Source organism: Globicephala melas, chromosome 2 (genome assembly GCF_963455315.2).
Source record: "Globicephala melas chromosome 2, mGloMel1.2, whole genome shotgun sequence".
In the NCBI taxonomy this organism is placed as follows: Eukaryota; Metazoa; Chordata; class Mammalia; order Artiodactyla; family Delphinidae; genus Globicephala; species Globicephala melas.
The window spans coordinates 135617406-135629673 of NC_083315.2; the positions used below are offsets into that span (position 1 = coordinate 135617406).

Genomic DNA, 12268 nt, shown 5'->3' on the forward strand with positions numbered 1-12268 from the left:
ACTTCCAGCAGAGGAGCTTCAGAAATGGTTTACACAGAGGCAGGATCACTAGGAAGAGCATGGAGCCACCCAACAGGGAGAGCACATCGAGATGGAGACAGTCTCTTATCTTTGTTTTCATATAGTCTCGGTCACTTTCAGTCGCACCCTCTACTCCAAGGAGGGCAAGGGAGCTCAACTTTGGATTACCTGTGGTGCACCTCCACAGGTAAGTGGGAAGGGCCCCAGACTACCCCTCCATTTGTTTCTTAATACTGAGCGTTAAAGGAACTTAAAAAAAAAAAACACAGTCATAACTCTCATACAAATACAAATATGTCAAAGCTTTCATTTGACTCATTAATTAAATGAGGCAACTGTTAAAATGAGGCCTCAACAGGGAATCCCATTAAATAGATAGAGTACAATTGCTTGGTGGTTGACAGAGTACAGCTCCAACAACAACCAGTTCCAAGGAGAAGCCAAAAGGTAGAGACGTTTATAAGTCAGGAATATTGAAAAGAATTTGCAAATGGAAACAAAAACAAACAAAAAACAACAACTGGTGCTTTTTGCTCGGAGGGGGGAAGAAAGTCAGTCAACTCTCTACTGGACAGAATTTATCTGTATGTTTATTGACATATTTGCATTGCTCTCAGTTTTCTGCAAGTTAACTTTAATCTCTGCAGAATTATAAAACAGCCTAGTCAAAGACGAAGGTGCTATAGGCAAATAATCCCCAGTGGTTATAGCATTCCCTTGAAAAGATACTAATCTTGTGTGCTTATTCCAATGTCTCCAGTGTTTCCTTATGTGGATCAAGTGGAATGAAAATGAATAGGATTGATCCATGAGTACTTTCCTTCCCTTATGAGGTGCTATCGGGCTTGGATTGGAGAATCAGCGAGAGATCAGGAAAATTAACTATTTACTCTTCAGCATCAGAACCAGCAGAGTATTTCAGAGATGAATTATAAAACAAAGACATTTTCACATTCATTCATTCAGGCAACTAATTCTTGTTGATACCTACTATATGCCCCGCTCTAGGGAAGCTGTGGGTCCAGGTGAGGTTCCAGGGAACTCACCCCTGCAAGTTACAGTCACAGTTACTCCTGTAACTGAAAATATTTAACCCCGAGTAAGGTGAGCTGCAGGTCTAAAAACACGGTGTGGAAAATCCTGTTCACCTGCTCACCACTTAGGCAGACTGTCTGACCACCTTACTCACCCTTTTTTTTTTTCATGTCTCTACAACTTGTCTGTGAATTTTTCACCATACTCTCCCTTCATCCACTCTCGTCATCCCCAGCCCTAGTGCCAGAACATTCTTGGTCTATTAGAATACCCCCAGTAAAGTAGTGGGTCTTAAAACTGACATCACAGTGAGCGTGGGGTAAAATTTTCTTTGATATCAAAATCGAATCCCTCTACAAGCCAAAGGCCTTATTTACAGGCCTTTAGTATTCATCTGTCTTATCTAAGATATTATTTACACTTGATTTAAAGTTTGCAAAACTTCAAAGCAAATTAAATCTTTACTGACATAAACACAAACAATGAATGGGCAGGAGTGCCATCAGTGGGCTGAAAGAAAGATGACACATATCTACCAGAAGGTGGCAGTGTTGACTCTCCTAACAGCTCAGATCAGAAAGGCTCTTGAATGGAAGGACAGAAGCTAGGTGTGGCTATTTCTTGACTCACGTTACGTTTAATTCATAGGAATCCTTTACAGAACTGAATGCGACTTAGCTCTACTTCAAAGTTCACCATCACCATAATATTCAAAATATACACAGAGGCAAAACACAATAAGGATATTTTTTAAATTAATTAATTAATTATTTTTGGCTGCGTTCGGTCTTCGTTGCTGCCCGTGGGCTTTCTCTAGTTGCAGCGAGCGGGGGCTACTCTTCATTGCGGTGCGCGGGCTTCTCATAGCGGTGGCTTCTCTTGTTGTGGCGCATGGGCTCTAGGCGCACGGGCTTCAGTAGTTGTGGCACATGGGCTCAGTAGTTGTGGCTCGCGGGCTCTAGAGCACAGGCTCAGTAGTTGTGGCGCACGGGCTTAGTTGCTCCGCGGCATGTGGTATCTTCCTGGACCAGGGCTCAAACCCGTGTCCCCTGCATTGGCAGGTGGATTCTTAACCACTGTGCCACCAGGGAAGTCCTAGGATATTTTTTTAAGTAGCGTGAGTCCACAGACATATATTGAACCATTACAATGTGGAAGGTTCCCTGCTGAAAGTTCTATGTGGAAGACACAGAAAAGCAAAGGACCTCAACCCTTAAGAAGTTTGGAATATACTTTAGAAGAACTTTATTCATAAAATCATCAGAATTTCTCTTTTAAAATTCTGGCCCCAATCTAACTAGATGCTCCTGGATCTTTTCTCCTCAGAGACACTAAACTTACTGATTCCTGTCTAACTGTAGGGTCTTTCTTTATCCTTAGCCTATCACGGCCATGTTTTCTTCACCGCTTTTACTTGTTTGACTTGAAATATCTCAGCCCCTTACATTTTTGGTGCTGAAAGGCAAAGAAAATAAGTCTTGGCGTGGCCCCTTACCAGTGGAAGTAAGGGGGACTTTTCTCAACACTTCCTCCCAGACAGCCAAACAGCTCCAAACTCTTAAGATCCTGGATTATGCCCGACTTGAGTCTTACAATCCTCCCAAGGCCAACATGATATTTCCCACAGAAACCTCAGCAGCCTACCCACACTTAACAAAAGTTTAGTAGCCAAGAATTAAAAAAAAAAAAAAGGACTTATATTGCTTATATTCCCGAATTTAACCATTTCACAATCTGCATTTCAGGATATTTACTAACATGTTATGACAAAGAATAATAATTAACCCGAAGCTCCTCAGCTTGCTTAAACAACAACGGCCATAATAGTAATTAATAGCCTGTTCTAGGTCCTTCTGTGTATCACACTAAGGCTCTTATTTGGTTTCAATGCAATGAAAATCACTGTAGGAGCACTGCATCTGTGTTACTAGGCTTGGACTCCGAAAGCCCATTAATCTCAGTGTCTCTGGCAAAACTGCACAGCTCTAGAATTCCCATAGGTGGGGTAGAAGGAGGAATTAGCTGTGTGTTAGTTTATTTACAGGCAAAAGAAATAATATAGTCAACTTCTATACCATCACTGAACATCTACTGCTCCCTCTTCTCTCCACCACCTCTCAGGTTTGTGATTGTTTTGCTAGTTAAAGCTCCTTGCTGAGAATGCAATGGCTGATGCTACAGAGGGGGAAATGCCAGGTCAGCAACTGAACTGCTAAAGGCATATGCGCCAGCTCCATAAATGCCCATTTTTCATCTTTAGTGGGCTTCAGAGTTTAATAGCTAAGACAGACAATGCAAAGAAAACTATGACCACGGCAAAACACAGAAACTGCACTTTGGCTAAAATTAAGTCTTCATACCAATCATGCATTTTTAATGTGAACGTTTATGGAAATCGTCTCAACGTTTAGGCAGTATTTTTATTCATTGGTTATTTATGATGCTTTGAGCTGGAAACGTGAGCTAAGTGGGAAAGGCAGAGAATGGGATTTACTTAACAACCACATCTCTGTCCTAACATAAATAAAAAGAAGAAAGCCCATCATCTCTTCAAGTTGCATCGCGATAAATAAACCTAAGAAGAAAAAGCTACCAGGATTCATCACATCATTTTTTTCTCCCCAACGTGGAATTCCCTAATTCATAATATCTGATTGGTTTCTTTTCTCTATTAGGGATTCTCTGCCATGTTGTTTAGTTTAATTGTGCCATGTTATTATTCAGAATGTGAACACAGAAAAAAATTTTAATAAAATTGAAGAGCTTAATAATTAAATGCCTTCAGCCAAATGAAAATAGCTGGGGGGGGGGGGTGGGGATGAAGGAGAGTAACATAAAATTAGATCTGAGAGTAGGAAAAAAGGAAGGACTTGAGAACCTCAGGAGTGAAACTGGCCCCCTAGTCTGTTCAATTCTTTAGTGTTGTTGCCGGGCCTCTCAAATGCAGTCTTTACTTTGGAATGTGAGTGTGAGATTCCCTAGGAGATGATTAAAGTTCTGCAGTGGCTGTAGCCCTGGGATTTAGCTTCTGCAAACAAATTTGCTACTGTAAAACTGAGTAACTGAGCCTACGTGCTGAGGCTCAAGGCTGGACCATCATATATATGTATATCTCTCAAATTTAGACATGTTTCCTAAACAGCCATGCACACAATTCTAGCATCTTCAGAGAAGCTGAGACTGACGCTAGGTTCTGTGTCCTGAAAGAATGCATTAATCCCCACTTCACTCTGAGAATAATCCCTGGAAATATTGTAAACAGACTTAAAATGCCCGGAGTAAATAGGAAATCTGGGACCCACCCGAGGGAACTCGTGAGGTAGCTTATTTCTGTTTCAGGAGGAGATCCCGTGAGTCACCCGTGACCATTCCCATGTCTAAAGGAGCCTTTTCAACTTCTGTTTTTATGAAGCCAAGAGATTTTTGCACTCCATGGTAAATAAAATGTAACAAACAGGACACAATAACTGCCTTAAGTGGTTTCATCAGCCTGCTCACTGTCAGGAATGATGGTTTCCCTCCAGCCAGACTATGACATGGTTCTAAATTTTCACAGCAGGTTTGCTGATAAAGGTGAACTTCACTTAGCCCAGACCTGGCAGACTATGGGTCACGCTGATCTCTACCTTTTGTTGAGCTCATCCTTAAAATAGTACCTTCCTGCCTGGATGCCCTCTGAGGTGATACCTAGAGCTGGAAGAGAGCCAGGGAAGAGAGGATGAAGTGGTTAATGGAAATTAGAGGCGCTATCATGCTTGCTGAAATGGCTCCAAAGGTGAGGATTAGCTAGGTTGGCCCAAGAGGGCAGCTAATTGTCAAGACTGAAACATTTGGATCACTGCAGATCCCCTTGCTGTGTAGACAGAATCTAAGGACTCTGATAACAGGCAGATACATTTCTAGGAGGAATCTATAGTTGGGCACATAGCCTTGGTACTAACCACCAGTGGGTCAACCTATATGAGCCCAATAAGTGTATCTTAAAATAAAATAAAGTCACAGGTATTTCTTACTCTGAGTTTTATTGAGTGTATTCACTATGTGAAAAATCACGAAGCAGTCCACCTAAAATTGTATCTATTTCCACATACTTCAATAAAATGTTTGCTTAAAAAAAAAAGGCGGAGGATTGTTCTGGATACGGGGTCAGCAAATTATGGTCCCTGGACCAAATCCTGCCACCTACTGTTTTTTTACGACCTATTAGCTATGAATGGCTTGTGTATTTTTAAATGGTTGAAAAAGAACAAAAAAATAATATTTTGTTCATATGAGTTTTACATGAATTTCAAATTTCGGTGTCCATAAATAAGGTTTTATGGAAATAGCCACATCCTTTCCTTTACATATTGCCTATGGCTGTTTTGGTGCTACAAAACAGTTGACTAGCTGGGAAAGAAACAGTATGACCTGCAAAGCCTAAAATATTTATATTATTATTATATTATCATATATTATACCTAAATATTTGTATTTATATACAATCTTTTACAGAAAATGCTGACCCTTGTTCTGGATTTAAGGAGACAAAGGACATCAGACAACCAAATATAATACATTATTCTTGATTGGACCTATATCAGAAAAAAATGCTATAAAGGACATTTTGGAAACAATTTGGAAAATGTGAGTATGTTCTGTGTAATCAGATAATATTTTTATAACCATGTGAAATTTCCTGGTATGATCATGGTGCTGTGGTTGTTTATGTGGAAGAATGTCCTTGCTCTGAGGAGGTATATAGGGCTGCAACTTACTTGCAAATAGCTGGGGGAGATGTATACAAAGGGTGCCCAAATTTATCACAAATGTGGTAAAGTGTTAGCAATTAGTGAATCTAGGTGAATGATATCCTACTATCCATTTCAACATTATTTGAAGTTTTCAAATAAAAAGTTGGGGAAAATAATAAATACAAACCTAAAAACAATATTAATTTTAAAAGAAGCAGGATACAAATGATCGATCGGTAACATATGCTGAGGGCCGATCAGTTAATACAAGTGGTTTTAGTTTTGCACATAAACCTCTTCAGCAGTTATGCTGGGGGGGTTGTCATCTATCAGCCAACGGCTCTCCTCCTCGTGGCTTTTCTGAATTCTCCTGTCTGTTTTTTCTGAGCCAGTTCCAGACTGCAAGGGGTTTACCAAAGATTTACTTGTTATTCAATCTCTACATTCGAACCAAAAATGATAGTCAGTGTTTATCCTGTCTTTTGAGAAACTAAAAAAGTTACCTCCCACATAAATGTACTTTTTAGTTTTTCGTAATGGGACATAGAAATCCATCATTAACTGTCACTTTGCCTTTTAGAAATTATTTAATTCCTCAAAGATTTATTATCTTTTTAATCAGAGCAAACTCCTAATGCATCAGTAATGATCAGTAACGTACCAGTAATTATACACCATTTTCAACCTATATTTCATCTGTGTATTTTTATGAAAGATGTTTTGCTAAATTACGCTTTTGTCTGTGGGCAGTAATTTTGAGGTTTAGGAACCAGCTGAGGTATAGATTATCTTGAAAGGTTGCATATGGATCTGCAAGGGCTTGGGAATTCCATGAAGAAGCACTTGCGGGCAGGGGTCACGAAGCATTTTTGGCTCTGCAGTGCAGTAAATGTGATTGTCACTCTTCAGGACCAGTCCCTTAGCTCCGTGTCAGGTTGACTCATTGGAACATAAAATCTATTAGATCACAATTCATTTTGTCTCAGATTGTCGGCAGAGACTATATAGGTTGTGGCTTCTCAAGGAAACAGAAACAGCATTTGTTTTACTAATAGAGCTGATGGTCTCTTCAAAGCAAAAATCTAAATCAGAAACAAATTGTCCTTTACCCACTGGCTGCGATTTAAAACAACTCCCCAACTGTCACAGAAAGGAACGAGACTGAATTTGATGTAAAATGCATGAACCAGTTTCTAAAAATAAAATTGGAAGCACTTTAGTTGATACAACCTTCATTCCAGGAAAATGAGTTATACGAGTGTCTTATATTATTTTATGGAAGTTGGAGATTAAAATTATTTTTGGTAGACATTGTGTCGGCTTCCTATTCGAATGAGTCCAGAATGAAGCTGAATAGAATTATAGGGGGAAAAAAATGAATGACCATTACTGGCAGTGAAACAACCAGGCATCGCCAATAACTTTTTAAGCACATATATACACACTTTACACTCCTTTCAAATTTTTTATTGGTTCTGTCCATGTAGAATGAAGGTTCTATACCAGTGATACCTCTCAAAGCTGATCCCTGATGACTCAAACTATTTTATGGCTGATCCACTCCAGAGTTTGGAGAAAGGGGATAGTGGTCAGCTCTTTGTAACCCCATGTGTCCCATTCAAGGCCAGCAACTGGTAACGTCATCCTCCCTCCTCCAAGAAGATGAGCCCCGCAAAATGCTTTTACAAAGTGAAGTGTAAAAGTTAAAAAATCAGACATATGTATTCCCACATATATGTGGGAATAATGTTTTTTATCTCTTCTTCTTGGTAATTTCTTTTTATTCTCCAGTCCTTATATCATTTATTCTGAACATTAATGCTGAGGCTTATTGCCCCCATGAAGAGAAGACACCAAAAATCTCAGGAAGAACAAAAGAATCAAGTCGTAGGCTCAAACACCTGTACTGAATTTCAAAATAGGTTCTTCAACCTATGACAGAGGCAGATTCAAAGGGTGAAAACAAAAAAAAAAATGTTCTCTTGAGCTCCAGAAGGAAAAGAACATGAAGTGCTCAGAACATGGTGTTTATATGACAAAGTCCTGTGTTGATTTCCTGAAACACAAAGAAAAAATAAGAACACTTGAGGGAGAGAGCTAGAGAGATGTGGGAGAGTGAAAAGACTTAAAGGGAGTGAGTGTTGAAGGCCTTTGTAAAAGGGCCTCTTAACGCTGTTGCCTCTGGGTCCAAATCCCCAGGAGGGAAAGGGTGATGGAAACCCCCGGAAAGATGTGGGAAGACAAGACAGGAGGGGACTTGTGCCCTGTGTCCTGTCTGGAATGGTGGGAGGAAATGGCCTTCCTGGGTACCCCACACCAAAGTGGAGAAGTCACGGTAGAAGGGGAATGACAGGGCAAGTGCAGGAGAAAAAGCATGTGAGGAAGACCCACATCACACATATGACACCTTAAGTCTCCATTTGTACCTGCAGTGCCTGAAGGAGGTACTTGAGTGAGCACAGAGAGAACTAAAGTATAGGATTACAGAGGAGGGAGAGGGACTCTCACAGCAGAGGCTGGGAGTGGGCAGCCAGAGTCGGAGATGAAATGGAAAATGTTGCTGAGTTTCAGAAGCTCAACGGACCCCAGCCAGAGCTGAGTCTGGAGTCCTGTCAACAGGGTAGAAGACTGAACCCAGAAGAGCAATTGCCCTGAGGTGAACCTGTTGAGATAACAGTCTTTGAGTTACATCAACAGTGGATGCCAGCAGAAAAGTGATTGCAGCCAAGGTTTCTCTCTCAATGCCAAGATTATACATAAATTCCCCAGAGCCTCTGACTGCTCCTGGGGAGAACGAAGGAGAAGGGAGAAGAGATGAAATAGGAAATGATTACATACCCCTAAATGCCATGGTTCTCAACCAGGAGTTAATTTTGTTCCTTGAGAGACATTTGAAAACATCTGGAGACATTTTTTGGTTGGTACAGAGGGGGAGAGGATGTACCTACTGGCATCCAGTTGGCCAAGGCCAGGGATGCTGCTAAACATCCTACACTACAAAGAACAGCTCTCCCAGCAAAGCATCATCCTGCCCCACATGAGTAGTATTGAGGGTGAGAAACCCTGAGCCAAAGTGACCGAGTTACCCCCATCAATAGAAATAAAAACATGAGAAATGTTTTTGAAAAGCTGTATTTTTGCACACCTGAGTTTCTGTGACTGAACGGACACACACACACTACAATACCAAGATGGAGACTTGAAGAAAATGGTGAGTGGAACACAAAATGGTAAGGTATATCCCTGAGGACGTTCAACATTTAAAATTAGATAGGAGAAACCAGTAAAGACGATTTTAGGAAGAGGCAGCGAGGTACAGAAGAAGCCAAGAGAGTATGTAGTATCACAGAAGCTAAGGGAAAGAGAAGCTCAAGAAGGACACTCCAAGAAGTCAAGGTAACTAGGAAAAAATATGTCAACTGAATTCCGCCTCCTGCCTATTTGGGAAGGGATGAGACCCAGAAGACATGTGAAGGGATTAACTTTGGGTAGGAGAAGAGATTCTTCCTCCTCTGCAACAGGACAGAGAAAATGAGAATGGGTGCAGATATAGGTAGGTTTGTAAATTTTATTGCAAATAAATTGTGAATTTCCCTCATCAGAGGCAAAATAATCTGCTAAAACTGAGAGAAGAAGAGAAGAGGAGCCAAAGAGTGTGGAAGCTTTGAAATAGTAACCATGGAGAGTAGGTGGGTCAGTCAAGGGCAACTTGGCAGGATGCACGGGCAGGGTTGAGCACCCAGTTGAGGCTGGTGATCATGAAGTTGTAGTGATAATGATCAGCATGTTATGTGATATTTCCCTAGCACTTTTCAGCTGCCTGATGCAATCACAGAAAAGACCGATAGCTAGATTAGCTAGCATGGGGTTTGGGTAGGAGCAGTGGTTCTTAATCAGAGTTTGTGTCAGAATCACACTGAAATTTTTTAGAAGCTCTCACATACATGCATGTACTATATCTCAGAGCTCTGGCTCTATAATCCTGATGGTTGGTCTGTACATCCCTCTAGTTTATAGGAAGTCTTCAGTGATGTGTATCCCCCAGTTAGCGAACATTCATCTACTTGGTGCAACTACAGACAAACTGGCTAGGGAGTTAACAAGAGCTGGATTAAAATGATGGGCAGTAAAATCTAAACCAGATTAGAGTAAGAAGTAAAGACACAAAGTCTCACAGATAGGGATAATATGGATCTTCCTCAATTACAGTGAGGTTATGTCCCAATAAGCCCACAGTAAGTGGAAAATATAGTAAGTCGAAAATGCCTTTATAATATACCTAAACTACTGAGCATCATAGCGCAGCCTTACCCGCCTTAAACGTGCTCAGAACACTTGAATTAGTCTACAGTTGAGCAAAATCATCTGACACAAAGCCTACTATAAAGTGTTGAATACCTTGTGTAGTTTACCGAATACTGTACTGAAAGTGAAACACAGAATGGCTGTAGGTATATGGGTTGTTTACCCCCGTGATTGTGTGGCTGCCTGGGAGTTGCCTCTGCGCAGCACCAGGCGAGAGAATCATACTGCGTATCACTAGCCTGGGAAAAGATCAAAACTGAAAATTTGGAGGACAGTTTCTGCTGAATGCATATTGCTTTTGCACTATCATAAAACTGAAAAGTCACAAGTTGAACCATCATAAGTTGAGGACTGTCTGTAGAGAGATCAATATATAGGAGGTCCCAAAAAAGTCAAATAACATGTCCTATGTAGAAGAGTGCTGATAGCAGGTTCAAATTAAGCAAATTTAGAGTACATTTTCATTCCCACCATAACTTTCTGTAGAGGAGAAAAAAATAACTTGTAATCTCCCAGAAAGCTGCGTTTTTTATAAGTGAAACGCTCAGAAATGTCCAGAAATGCTCATCATTTCTTTGATGCTAATTAAACACTGAAGTTTCCAAAGAAGGATTATGTCACATGATGCTGCCCATAGGGGTTATAAGCATCTCCCCCCGTTCCTCACATGTCTTCCCACAGGAGATGGAGAACAAAGAGACAACACATTTTAAGCATTGAAAGAGGATGATGAGAAGGCTGTCCCTATACTGATGACTGGACCTGCTGAGGCCCTTCAGTCATTTCACCATGAACCTTCATGGTTTCATGCCTTCCATACTGTAAGACAGGAACACTAAGAGGAAAAGTTGTGACTTTCTTATGTAATTCATATGTCTCCATTTTATAATTTTTTTTAGAGTAGATAAAGTGATTGCTAAAAAGAGAACATTATTTTAGGATGGAGGCAGAAAGAAGATTTTGGATAATAAGGGCCTTAGGAAATGAATTTAGGAGAATTATTATTCCTGATCCATAAATTATTTATACAGATCATCTCTTTAAGACCAATGAATCTTTAAAGTTGTCTGCTTCTAATTTCAAGAATATGATCACTGATATTCTCATCCCCCAGCAACACTTCTGCCCAACTCTATCAAAAAGGGAGATTATTTGTGGGATGGGTTCCATATCTGACTCAACTGCCACAGGATGGAACTGAGTTGTCACTGGTCTGGGGGTTGAGCAAAGTCTGTGAAGAGCAGAGAACACCTCCAAATACTGGCCTCCTGGCCTGGCCTCGTGTGACTTGGCCTGACACACTTTCTGGGGTTCTCCCACATTGAAGTTGCGGCCCCTCCGTACAACGTTCTCTCAACAAGTTGTTGTAATTTAGTGGCTCCCCAAGTTTTGCGTTTTGTTTTCTATTTTTGCAAGATTGGAGTGGCAGAGGATGCTCTTCATGGTCCAACCCCCATCTCCTATCACTTTCCACCCTCTCTCTCTGAAGCCCGCACTCCAGCCACACCAAGTGATGGCATTTCTTAGTGATATGGCATTTCTTGCACATCTGGAGACACATTTCCCCAAGCCATCGGGTTAAGAAACAGAGACCCAGCTTCTATTCATAGCTTTGCCATCAGTCATACAGGGGGCCTCAGCTTATTCCTTTACAAAATAAGGGGGTTAGGGCTTCCTTGGTGGCGCAGTGGTTGAGAGTCCGCCTGCCGATGCAAGGGACACGGGTTCGTGCCCCGGTCCGGGAAGATCCCACATGCCGCGGAGCAGCTGGGCCCATGAGCCATGGCCGCTGAGCCTGCACGTCCAGAGCCTGTGCTCCGCAACGGGAGAGGCCACAACAGTGAGAGGCCTGCGTACCGCAAAATATAGCTAAATAAATAAATAAATAATAAATAAAAATAAGGGGGTTAGAGACATAGCAGTTGCAAAGTTGTAGCCCATGGGTCAATTCTGGCCCCAAATATCCTTTGACAGGCACAGTATGTGTGTGTGGGGGGGGAGGTGGTAGTGTTTATTCCACTCCCCAGTCCGACCTAGTCCCCACCACTCCCTCTCACGCATGCCCAGCAGCACACACACTTACCTTAGTACCTGGCCTACTCCCAACATCCACGTGAATTGGCCACCAAGAAGCCAGATGATCTGTAAGGTTTCTTCCAGGTCTGATAACATGT

General features: G+C 41.3%; 1 protein-coding gene across 1 annotated transcript in view; it reads left to right on the forward strand.

Annotated features, from left to right (window-relative positions):
- Positions 1–5576: 5576 nt before the first annotated feature.
- DAAM1 (dishevelled associated activator of morphogenesis 1) overlaps positions 5577–12268 on the forward strand; it is a 223745-nt gene continuing 217053 nt past the window's right edge. The window contains exon 1 of the mRNA XM_060294862.1: positions 5577–5682. The gene's annotated coding sequence lies outside the window, so the exon portion shown is untranslated. The remainder of the gene's footprint in view (positions 5683–12268) is intronic.